Below are 12,967 nucleotides of genomic sequence, written 5' to 3'. Positions count from 1 at the left end.
ACAACACATAAAACAGGGTAAATGGGGCAAAATGGGCCTTGCCGTCATTTGCCGCAAGTAAAATCGATTTCTCGTGGTTTTTTACATAAAATAATATACTTTCAAACTGTAAAAACAACGGCAATTAAAAATATTTATGAAAATCACATAAAATGGGGTAAATGGGACATAATAAGCCCTTGCTGTCATTTGTCGCCAATGAAAATGTCACCAATCGATTGCTTGTGATTGTTTACATAAAATAAGACACTTTAGAAGAGCGGGAAACTACGGCAGTTGATGACATCCGAGAAAAACACCTCAAAAAAGGCTAAATGGGGTAAAACGGACCACTTCCTAGTATCACCAATCGATTCCTCGTAATTTTTTACATTTAAAATGATACTTTTGGTAGGCAGACACTGACGGCATCAAAAGATCCGTTTTTGCCCACTGTGCAGTCCCTCAAAGTTAAAATTTTGTGAAAAATATTTTTTCTCGGTAGCCCTCATTTTTGAACCCGCGGTAACTCGGAAATTTCAACGTTAAAAATATAAATGTTGGTATTAATTAATTTTCAAATCGTAAAAACAAGATAAACATTTTAAAATCTCCTAAATAAGTGTTTAAAGCCGGTTCAAAAGGTGACTATTGAATTTACATTTTAATACTAGTTTTAGACTATTGTAAATTTAATTTAAAAATTTGATCGCCCTTTTCAAAAAATGCCCCCAAAAGTCAGGGGCCAAAAACTTTTTTGTTTTGCTAATAATTAAAATTTGCCTTGGAAAAAACATGTACAATTGATTGTAAGCTATTTAAAATACATTGTATAACGTTTATTTTTTGTTTTTTTTTCTAAATAAAATAGGGCCCTTTTTAACTCTTTGCAAAATTTTAACTTTGGGACCTCAGATCCGATAATAGACATAAAGCTTAAGGAAAACAATCATGCAATCATTGATATTGGTAGTAGTTTAACTGTTACAATGTATAAAGCATTCCTTTTGTTGGGCTTGAAATGTATTTTTTTTTAATAAAATTTATTGCCGTATAGAAAAGAGCAAAAAGTTCCACAATAGTTTCACTATTAACATAAGAAATTTTTAAAATAGTTGCCGGGATATCATCAATTGAAAAATGCGGGATGATTGGGTGACACTGAGAGAAACTATTTTTTTTAATTAAATTTTAATTGAGGCTGTATCCAAGGCCCTGGTTGTACACATGTAAGTTGTATTTGGTTTTCTTTGTAAATATTATATAGGAAGCAGAGATCACTAATCGTTTTCTCACCTTAATTTTGTTTAAGTAGATTTTGTACCCTTCAATCGATCAATTTAATCGGTAAAAGAGAGTTATGGAGATAAATCAGTTCAAATAGGCTGCTTTCGTCAAAGTTAACTTTGATTGTGAGTTTGTATGGTATGTGGCAAATGTCAACTTAGCTGAAAGGGGCATTTGTGCAAAGTTAAGTAATTTGGCGGAGAAAATAATACATTTCGTTTCAAATAAATTCTCTGTTTGTTTATCTCACTTTTTGCAGTTTGCATCATATTTACTTTCACGATTGCCATGATAACCTTTGCGCAAAAAAATCGGTGCAACATTATTTGGTCGAAATAAACAAAATCCAAATTTATAGATCATTCTCTGCGCGCTCGTGCACGCTCGATAAGGGAAGGTAAACTTGCTACTCTTGCGATTTGCGTACATTTCACACCTGAACCCATGAAAATAATGTGTGTGTGTTTGTGTGAGTGTGTAAATTACCGAAATGAAATATTCATAAAATTCTATAGCCGAATTTAATCCACTCGGGAAAAAAGTAAAACAAACCAGCGAAAGCCAGCGGTGCCTGGAAGTTGAATTTTATCTCGTTTACATAGTTTAAATAGCGAGATTCATGAATTTCTGCAGGGTTGGATTTAATCCAGCGCAAATGCGTACGTGAAATATTTGAGATAAACAAACAAACGACTTTCTACTTTTATGTACTGCTTGTACGTTGCTTTTGGCGCCCCCAAAAAGGCGTTGTTTTTCCTTCCTCTTCAGGTTTGCTCTGAACTTGTATGCGATGGCCTGGTCTATGTTTATGTTGATGTGCGTCAAAACATACATTATACATACAGCTTGCCAGTTTGGCAGAATGTTGGACGCCCCCTCCTGACGACATGGGGAAAAGTTCTCAGGAGTTCAAGCGTCGTCGTTGTTGTTGTTGTTGTGTGTTTTGGTTCAAGTTCAGTTTAAGTAATGATACAAAAGTTTATTATTTTTCCGTTTTCTATTAGTGTCAATTTATGAGTTGGAGTGTTAAATCTTGATTATTCTATACATTCATGACAAATTTAATAAATTCGTCATAAATCAGACAGTTCAGCTTCTAAAAAATTGCCATCGTTCCTGAACCACCCTTCAAAAATGACTTGTCATAATCCCACTCCCCCACCCCCGCAAACCGTCAGCAGCAATCATTCAAAATTAAGACATTTTCCCACGCCTTCCGTGACGTGACCGAGCCTGTTGCGGGCAAGTGTCATGATTAATTGGCACCCCCACCCTGGTCACAACTACCGACTGACTGCGGTGGGTGGTGACAAAGAGTCTAATTTGTTCCGAACGAGTGAATTTTTCCAGCGAATCACCACCCCCAACCCCCTCGGTTTGCTGAGGGCAACGACGCTACTACGGAAGTCACGGTAAATTCTCTCTTCCCAGGAACAAGCCGGAGCTGCTTCAGATAAGAGTGTCACACGGTTCGAGGTTCTGATAATATTTATCCGCCCACCGTTCGACGGCGATGCGAACAAGCGGAAAGCAGCCCACCAGCCGGAATCTTTGGCATCGAAGGACAGTGGGTGAGTAAATCATCAAAAATCATGTTTCAATATTTGATGCAACAGTCAATTAAAATAATGAAACTCCTTGTAATTATATTTTTACCATCGTCACTAATGAAAGACTATTAAGTCACTCGAAAAATGATCTTCTTGAATACGCTTCATAGACCTACCTTTACATATACAACATATCAACTCTGAATCAAATTCTGAGCAAATATCTGTGAGTAAAGATGTATAAAAAAACCGATTTAATCCCACCTGGGGTGAGAAAGAGCCTTTCTTACTAAAGAATATAACAATGGTAGAACTTCTTTCAATTAAAAACATCGACTTTGTTTATTTATAACGTCAGCTCAAAAGAAAGTCTTATGATGAAAGCAATGTATTATGATGATATTATGAGTATTATGAATGATATGATTTCCAAAAGAAATTAAAACGCAATTTTCACCAAAATAATATTTTTAATCGTACAATATGTTTATACGTTTCTAATCAAACAAGCGATTATGACAAACGCGATCATAGCAAGCTTCCCAACAACGCACACCACGGTTTTGGTTTTCTAGTTTCGGTACGAGCCCTTTTGTGTGACTGTGTTGGTGTTTTGGTTCATCGTACCAGCGCACCAAGACAAGGTACAAGTGAACCGCGTGTGCCGCACGGTGCAGGGAAGCTAGCCATTCAGCTTCTACGAGAGTGACAGAGTCAGAGATAGCTATTTTTAACAACCGCACCACTACACACTCAATCGCGAGAACCTTAGGAAGAAAGCCATTGGAGTCGCCAGCATTGAACACTTTGAAAACGAAATAAACGATGAAAAGCTTAGAAAGCTCCTATTGGAATCCAATGAACCCTGTTAAATAAACTTACGAAATCACGAAAAAATGAAGTCTACATTTAGGCGATTTTAGGAGCGCACGGGAAACAAAATGATTGTAGCCGGATGAATGTCCTATGTCACAAAGGTTTTTGCATAAACATTGGACAGTTATGCAAAAACGGACAAGGCAAAACGAAAACCGAAAAGCTACGATATCTTACATGTTGTGGGAAACATCGGTAGACAAGCTACTACAAAACGAGTATAAGTCAAGCCAAAAAATATATGCGCCAGCATTCAAGCGCCAGTATTCGAAGCTCAACTTGACAACTTGTCGACTTGGCGACGAAGCGTCGAAAATCGATGCAGTGTGATTTTTTGACAATTTTTCCGATTAAAATTCATGCTGAATCGACATATTTACGAAGATGGAAATGACGTCCTGCCTTAAAGTAAAACCTATACCTTTCTTTAGTAAGAAAGGCAAAAAGTAAATCGTTCTAAAAATTGATCGGGATTGCCGATCGATGTCGAATTTGTTTCTGATGCTCACTCATGGTCTGTACTATGAATGTAGCAAGAAATTTCGAATAAAATCTGAAATGAAAAAAGTTGGCGAAGGTCACCAGGTGGGCTTTTACCTTTTTTTAGGGATTTTTTTTCTTATGGTAGGTCAATCAAACGGCTCTAACTCCAGAACCATATTATGAATCTGGATGAAAATTTGGGAGGTTGTAGGGCTCGAAAAATGCAATTTTTGAGATAAATAAAAAATATGAAAATGAAAAAATTTGACCATATTTTCATTTGAAAACTGTGTATTTTGTTGAAAAGTCTGGCCGCATCCGAAAACAGATGGATATTTCGAAATTTGCGCGGCAACTCGCCCAGGTTCAGCACACTAGCTTTCATCTGCATTTAGAAGAATCGAAATCGGATATATGGGAGCTGAGAACGGCGCGACACAAAATTTTGCAAAATTTTACCACATACGAACATCACTCGACCTCCACGGAATTTATTTTCTCAAAATTCGAGGGTTGGAGATAGACGAGTTCTGTCAAGGTGAATCGATAGAGCGTCGAAAATCGATGCAGTGTGATTTTTTGACGATTTTTCCGATTAAAATTGATGCTGAATCGACATATTTACGAAGATGGAAATGACGTCCTGCCTTAAAGTAAAACCTATACCTTTCTTTAGTGAGAAAGGCAAAAAATGTCAATTTAAAATATCGGAACTGGCTGGAAGGATTTATGCCGGATTTGTTCCATGCTGTCTGGTTGTTTGTCCCCCTTATTAATTTCCTCAAAAAATCAAGGGAAAAATTTGTTTCGCTTAAAATTTAGATTTGCATTTAAAATATGTTCAATCGATTGGAAACTAGCTAGAATACAAATCTGCTGTCCCTTTTCAGAAGCAGTCCCGTTTTTCCCCAGATGACGGTAAATTTATAACATTAAAACAATAAAGTAAAAAACCATTTGTTGGGTTATACAAATTTGAAATTGTCAGCTTTCAGCAATTACACAGCAAAAAATCCGATAGTAAAATCGCATGCAAAAACATGCACATCACCTTCGTCAAAAAAGACACTTAATATTTCATACTGCATGTACAATTTTTGTAAACACAAAAAAAACTTGCAACCGACGGAATTCAAACCTAGCACCAACAGTAAGGACTGGCGCCTCAGCCCGCTCGGTCAGACGGATATATGAGCTTGACATTTCGGTCAAGTAGGTTTCCCATACTGGTGGGCTGCATATTTCAGGATGTAATATTACATAGAATGTCAATTATTAAATTAAAAATTTATTTTTCACCAAGGCTTTTTACACGAAGCTGGACTATTACTTTTTTTTTGCTGTGTAGAGGAACAGCATCTTATTTAGAGGCAGTTTTTGTAGATTTTGCTCGGTTTGTTCTAGAGGTCGTATCGAGGTGATCCGATTTGGGGAAACTTTCAGCGTTTGTTTGTCTATACATGAGATGAACTCATGCCAAATAAGTGCCCCCTACGACTAAGGGATGTGAGGTTAAACGGGCTTTGAAGTTTAAGGTCCAAAAAACATAAAAAATCTTAAAATTGCTCGCATTTGCGTAAAACTTCATCAATTCCAACTCTCTTAGTTGCATTCGAAAGGACTTTTGAAACACTTCAATTTGGCCTTTTCTTATCCGAAGCCTCGATTATCCGAAGTTTCGATTATCCGAAGTTCGATTATCAGAAATTCGAGTTCTGCGACCTCAATTAAATTTGAATGGTTGATTGCCTATAAAATTAAAAAAAAGTATTTTTTCAATATTTCATCACCGCCATTTTGGCCACCATCTTGGATTTAAAATTCCAAATCACTTTAGAGTAGTTTATAGGCCATACCAAAGCTCAACAATAAAAAAATAAGACAACGATACAATTTTTTTTTCGTGATTCGATTATCCGAAGTTTCGATTACCGGAGTGAAATTTTGCCAAGGCCTTTGGATAAGCCAACTTTTCAGAAATTTGCAGATTGTGCAAAAAATCTTTGACCGAGTTATGATTTTTTCAATAAATCGAAGTATTGGCCGCAAAAAAATTTCAACTTCATTTTTCGATTTAAAATCAAATTTTCATTCAAAAAGTACTTCAGTGAAATTTTGATAAAGTGCACCGTTTTCAGGTAAAAGCCATTTTTAGGTAACTTTTTTTTTAAATAGTCGCAGTTTTTCAGTTTTTTTTTAATCTGTGCACATGTTTGCCCACTTTTGAAAAAAAAAATTTGAATGGCTTAGAAAATTCTCTATATTTTACTCTTTTCTAATTTGTTGATACGACCCTTAGATGCTGAGATATTGCCATGCAAAAGTTTAAAAACAGGAAAATTTATGTTTTCTAAGTCTCACCCAAACAACCCACCATTTTCAAATGTCAATATCTCAGCAACTAATGGTCCTTTTTACAATGTTAAAAGATGAAACATTTGTGAAATTTTCCAATCTTTTCGAAAAAAATATTTTCAAAATTTTTAAACCAAGACTAACATTTTAAAAGAGCGTAATATTGAATGCTTGTCCCTTTTGAAATGTTGGGGTTGTTTGAAAACATTTTTTCGAAAAGATCGGAAAATTTCACGAATGTTTTATTTTTTAACATCATAAATCGGACCATAAGTTGATGAGATATCGACGTTAGAAAATGGTGGGTTGTTTTGGTGAGACTTAGAATACATCAATTTTCATGTTTTTAAAACTTTTCATGGCAATATCTCAGCAACTATCACAGCAAAAAATCCGATGGTAAAATCGCATGCAAAACCATGCACATCACCTTCGTCAAAATAAACACTTAATATTACACACTGCATGTACAATTTTTGCAACACACACAAAAAAGTTGCAACCGACGGGATTCAAACCCAGCACCAACAGTAAGGACTGGTGCCTTAGCCCACTCGGCCATCAGATCGATGTAAAGCTGTAAGGATAAACGCATATATGAGCTTGACATTTCGGTCAGGTAGGTTTCCCATACTGATGGGCCACATATTTCAGGATGTAAAATCACATAAAATTGCATAAAATAATGCAATATTTATTTTACACCCAGGTCTTTTACACGCAGCTGGATTACTACTTTTTTAGCTGTGTAAGATAACTAATATCTCGATCAAAAAATTCCTTCAAAAGATACAGATTTTTGAATTTGAATACATCATTTTTGTATGGACAGCTGCTTTGGCTTCTTTGGGCATACCGAAGGCACCAAAAAAGTTTCAGTCGGATTGAAAAATACAAAATAAATCGAATGACCGAAATCTGAGAGAACTGAGAGAAGATTCTAGAATAATAAGATATAATTTTTGTTTGGATAACTGATAAATTTGTATGCCAACTTGTATGGATGAATTATTACCGCAAAATAGCTTTTTGGTCATAAAGAAGCCCGTATATTGTAAAGGCAAAATAGGCTGATTTCTGAGAGATTTCTTCTCCATGGAAAAAAACGTGATAGAATGAATCTCTACTCATATTTTTTGACTAAAATAAACAATTGACTTTATTATATTTTTTTTGCTGTTGCAAATATTTTACACAGTTTTGTCTTCCCTCCCCCTTCCAAAAACGGCCCGAAAAAACAAAGGATTTTGGATTTTGGCTTGTTTATTCAATTTTTTTTTTTGCCCTTTCTCGACCCCGGCCAGAGCCAAGGGACAAAAACTTTGAAAAATATTCGCATCAGCCTTAAGACATTTTTTTTTAAAGACGATCAATGTTGGTTAGTTGGTAAGGGACCATCCATAAACCACGTGGACACTTTTTTGGAAATCTCAACCCCCCCCCCCCCATCGTGGACAATTTCCATACAAAAGATTTTTTTTTGTATGGAGCGTGAACAACCGACACCCCTCCCCCCCCCCCCGCATAAAGTGTCCGCGTGTTTTATGGATAGTCCCTAAGGCAAGGTAATGTTTGTCAGGAATGGGGTTTGTTTTGTTCCTTTTTGTCAATGTAATTTTTTAATTAAATATAGGAATTTTGACTAAGGCCACCAATTTATAGTAAAGAAAAAAATGTTACAAATCTAATTTTGAAATTTATATCAACTTTGTTCAAAATTAGTGATAATAGATCGTTCGAAATTTTCCGGAAAACCATTTTTAGATTACTATTTTCCCAAATGCCACAAAATGATATTTATTTAATAAATGTATATAAATAAGTTGAATGATTTTTTATAAAGAAGCGTTAATGAATAAAAAGGCTTCATTTTAAACTAAGAAAAATCGTAACATTAATTTTATTCCCAAATCAAACCACCTATCAGGCCCACTGTTTGTAGCAACGTGACATCGGAAAGGGGTATAAAAATAAATTTCAATCAGAAGAAATTGCTTCCATCCTTCCTCAACCGTGAACTCATACAAAGACAAACACACACACGTACACGAAAAATCGCGCATTCACCGGGTTGAACCGGAAACCGGATTCGCCGGGGTGATGTGAGAGTGCGAGAGAGTGTTTGTGTGTGCGTCTTTTTAAAGGAAAGTTATATCGAAAAGAAATGTTTCATGGCCTCGTTCGGTTCGCTTCGCGTGTTCAAACGGTGCCGGTTTTTTTCTCTTCTGAATGTATTTGAAAGTAAAGAAAAACGCACTCACACACACACAGTTTTTCATCGAACTGGATTAGATGAGTTTTGCTGTCGAAGCTCAACAAAACGGCGAGAGCGATGGATGTTTGACGTCGTCGTCTTTTCAGGAAGGCAACCTTCAAAGTTATTACCGGGATTTTCCCGTGAACTGGACTTGGGGCTGAAATAAACGTACTGCTTCCGAGCAGTCCACGGTTCAATAATGACTGCAGAAGCTTATTTTTCATCTAGATTTTCAATGGAACTGGATCATGGAGAAAGTTCCTGAATTTCCTAGATGCTCATAACATTATCACAGTATCGTAATGAAAAACAAAACTTAAATTTTGTTCTACTGCAAAATACTTTATTAATATTTATATTCAGGAACTTTCTTCAAGATCCAGTTCCATTGAAAATCTAGATGAAAAGTAAGCTTCTGCAGTCAATTTTACGTTCTCAGAATCCTCTCTGTGGTAAACATGACGTAGTAGGTGTAGCCGTTGCGATTCGATCGGTTGGAAACGGTGCAGCTTATGCGCCACTCCCGTGAGGGAGACTGCCCGCCATGTTAAATTTGCCCGGTTTGAGACTCTCGAAGAGGTGCTCGGTTGAACTTCTTCCCAGGGGAGAAGCAAGATCGAATCGGCCAGCGTACCAAAGTGACCCACAAGAACGGTACGGAAAGCTCAGCCTCCCGAAAAAGCTCCTCAGAAATCCGCCAGTATAGGACCCCCCGTGCCCGTATGAATCATCATGGGTAGTACCGACACCCGCCACCAGAGAACTTCACGAAGCATGGGAAATACGCAGAACTTTTGCATTGGGGAGGAAAGGACTGGGAACGGACCCTAAAGTGACGGAAGCAGCGCTCCGGATCGACCAGAAAAACTAACACGTGAGCTCATTTTAACTGCAGGGACTTTTATTGAACTCCAGAATAATCACACAAAATACTTCAGGTAGGAAATCAAAAAGAGGTGCTCATTTTATTGGACTAGTCTAAGGTTTTGTATTTCATTCATTGTTTCGTCTTAAACGTCTACCTAGCCATCTTCCTACTGTGTGCGTTTGCTCTCCCTACTTCTACTGTTTGTTCTTCTGTTACCCCGTGCTTTTGTGCTCAAACCTCTACCAAATTTTCAGCTCGTCAGCTGGAACAGCTGATCGCTGACGTCACCGGCAGTCAAGCGGACTGCGGCAGACAAAAGGCACTAGAGTGCAATTTCGTGGATGTGTGGGGCGGATCAATAAAGGCCGTCACACTCCGGGCGCATGGCAACACGCGCTTAAACAAAATGGACGCCCTCCATCAAAATGGCGTCCGCTCTACGGCCGCAGCCGGAACGGAAAAACGTTCGTGACGCCTTTCGTGGCCGTCACCCTTCACCCGATGAAAAAGAACGGACTCACCGGACTACTGCTCCTTTTACTTGCTGATGCTGCTGCTGATGTTCACCGCGTGCTCGCGGACGGCGCGGACGACGCTGTCGGTTCGACCTACGAGGGCGCGGTCGACTTCGATGAAGTTGCGCGGGCCGGAACTTGGCTTTCCGGGCCAGCACGTGGGCGGTTCGACCGCCAGGAGGTCCGAGACACTCCTTCGGACGAGATGTTGACGGCTCGTCCCTTCCGGCAATTTAGCGTGCGCCGGGATGAAAACTTGTCCCACACTCGATGCGGGGCGGTGGTGGACGCGCGCTCGTACTCCTACTGGTGCTGCTTGGCTGGTAGGGTGAAAGAAGCGAAGCCAACGAACTTCGCAACGAGGTTAGCACATGCACGGGGATAGTCGCACGGGGTAACGGTTTTACCTGATCTCTAGCTAGGCCGCACAAAAGTTCACTTCTTCACACACACACGATCCTAACCTTGTCGAGATCTAGGGGGGGAGAGGTTAGAATTTAAAGCCTAACCGGAAACACTACCACGCCACTTTCAAACCTCAGGACTGGACAGGGGAACCCGGGATAAAAGTCTGCGCACTCCACACTTCACAAAGGTCTGGGACAAAGTGAACGAGTACTAGCTTCCTCAGAACGGGGAAGGTGGCCCCAGACGTACTTTTGGCACGCCGTTTCCCGGAGATTGCCTCGGGCTTCTTCGGATCTTTAAAGATCTGAGTTCCCGTCTCACTCTAGCGGTCGGCAATGGCTCTGACCGTCCCTTTCCGTCTTCCCGAAGGATTCAACATATGAGCGACCTCCGCGAGATTCTCTCTCCAGGTCTTAAACCGGTAACGAAAGTTACCAACGATCGTGAGGGCTAACATCACCTACATTGATTACCGTGATAACGGAGATCAAATTACATTTAAAGATGAACGGAAAAACCAAAATAAATAAATAAATAAATGCTAACAAGTGCAACTGTTACATAGGGCTGGCCGATTTTATTTTTGTTTTGCAAGTCGAAAATCTTCCATTAATCAGGAGGCATTCACATTGAATGATTGAAAATACATTGTATATTGAACAAAATGATTTATTTCTATGAGGAAAAAAGAGGAAGGTAATAACAGCAACCTGATAACCAGTTACCGCTAGCCACCTTCCTCTACCTGATGCAATCTCGCGGAGATTGAAATTGATTTTCGTGCCACATTCGATCCGGTCTAGATCCCAGACAGCAGAAGCTGCGAGATAGTTCCGAGGAAGACGACTCCGCACAATGAAGCCAAATGGATTCCGAATGTGTCAGCAACACTGTCAATACGTGCATCAATTTCTATCACTTATGTTTTCATTTCTATTTTTTCCATAGGAATGCTCCACAGAATGGCGCGGTGGATTTGAAAGGCAATAAATTTAAACTTTTATCGGTACAAAACCTTAAGATTTCTGCCTTAGAATTTTCGCTTTTGACTGACACTGTCCAGCAAACCATGAAAAGTCCTCATGACACAAAATTTCTCGAAAAAGAAAAACATCGCACACCGGACCGGAATGCTTTTTCCGCTGCAGCGATCCCAGTCCCAGTCGCAACCAGTTGAACACTGCGAAGAAGCAGTACCATACCACACGTGTCCACGTCCACGTGGGATGTGTGTGTGTGCTTTTGTTCAGCGGAAACCATCCATGAACGAGCACTCTGAAGGATGGCATGTGCATCAGCAAAACCCCGTTAGCTACGTGAATAAAGGATGCGAATATTTTCCTCAACCGTTTTTTGCGATGTTTTTCTTTGGCTCTTGTAAAAGAGGGTTGTCAGACTGGTTTTGGCTTGCAAAACATGTCCTAAAGAAAAGGATCAACAATAGATGCGTCCACTTTACCGATCGGTCGGATGCTATCTTGCACACTTTTGTAACGTTACGTTTTGTGAAATTTTGGTTGATGTTTGCTGTTTTTTTGTCGTGGTTTGTTTCCTTTTTTGTCTTGTTACGAAAGACAAGTTACTTTTCACTTTGAGTGTGCATAGCTTTTAAATGCAGTCCCCTTAAATATGGACCCTGAATCGGACAAGCCTTGCTATAAGCCGGATTCAGGACAAGGGCAAGCCTTGCTATCGGATCCGACAAGTCTTGCTATTAGCCATTTTTGAGCATGCCAAAAAGAAAAAAAAACAACTTAAAATACTTTAAATACTTAAAGCATTTAAAATACTTAAAATACTTAAAAAACTTAAAATATTTAAAATACTTAAAATACTTAAAATACTTAAAATACTTAAAATACTTAAAATACTTAAAATACATAAAATACTTAAAATACTTAAAATACTTAAAATACTTAAAATACTTAAAATAGCATAGCATAGCATAGCATTGGTGTCTACCCGTAGCTGCTACTTCGTTATTGACCAGGACCCCCAAACATTGCTCCGTGGACCACAGATGAAAAGTAGGAACCAATCATCACCCCTTCGCAATTTTCAAAGGTCCCTATCATGCTGATCAATACCGACGCCGGCCACGACCAGAGGTAAGACACGGGGAAGTGGATGGGAATGTTAGTCCGATACTTGAGTGATGGGACCGCCAAATCGACTGCGTCTCCGACAAAGTATCACATGAGTTTTGAGGGGTTAGTAAGATGGGTATGAGGTCAGGATTCACTGTGGTAGGTGATGCGACCATAAGCAATTTGTTTATCGGTTGAAATTTTAAAAATCTTAGGCAGCCGGCTGCGGAAAGATAGCTATCTAGGGATTTAAATATAGTATTAATTCGACCGCGATTCTCCAGAAATTCTCCGTCGGCGTG

General features: G+C 38.8%; 1 protein-coding gene and 1 long non-coding RNA gene across 3 annotated transcripts in view; both read right to left on the bottom strand.

Moving 5' to 3' along the window:
- LOC120413780 (uncharacterized) overlaps positions 1-12,967 on the bottom strand; it is a 176,856-nt gene that overhangs the window by 116,394 nt on the left and 47,495 nt on the right. The gene's annotated exons all lie outside the window — the stretch shown is intronic.
- On the bottom strand, positions 9,267-11,134 carry LOC128093251 (uncharacterized). Its single transcript, XR_008212350.1, has 3 exons — positions 10,708-11,134; positions 10,578-10,645; positions 9,267-10,521 (listed from the first exon to the last, which is right to left on the bottom strand). It is a non-coding gene; the product is annotated as an uncharacterized LOC128093251 (long non-coding RNA).

This window comes from Culex pipiens, chromosome 3, assembly GCF_016801865.2.
Source record: "Culex pipiens pallens isolate TS chromosome 3, TS_CPP_V2, whole genome shotgun sequence".
Taxonomy (NCBI): Eukaryota; Metazoa; Arthropoda; class Insecta; order Diptera; family Culicidae; genus Culex; species Culex pipiens.
The sequence above is the reverse complement of the archived record's forward strand: the minus strand, read 5'-3'. Positions and strand labels throughout refer to the sequence as shown.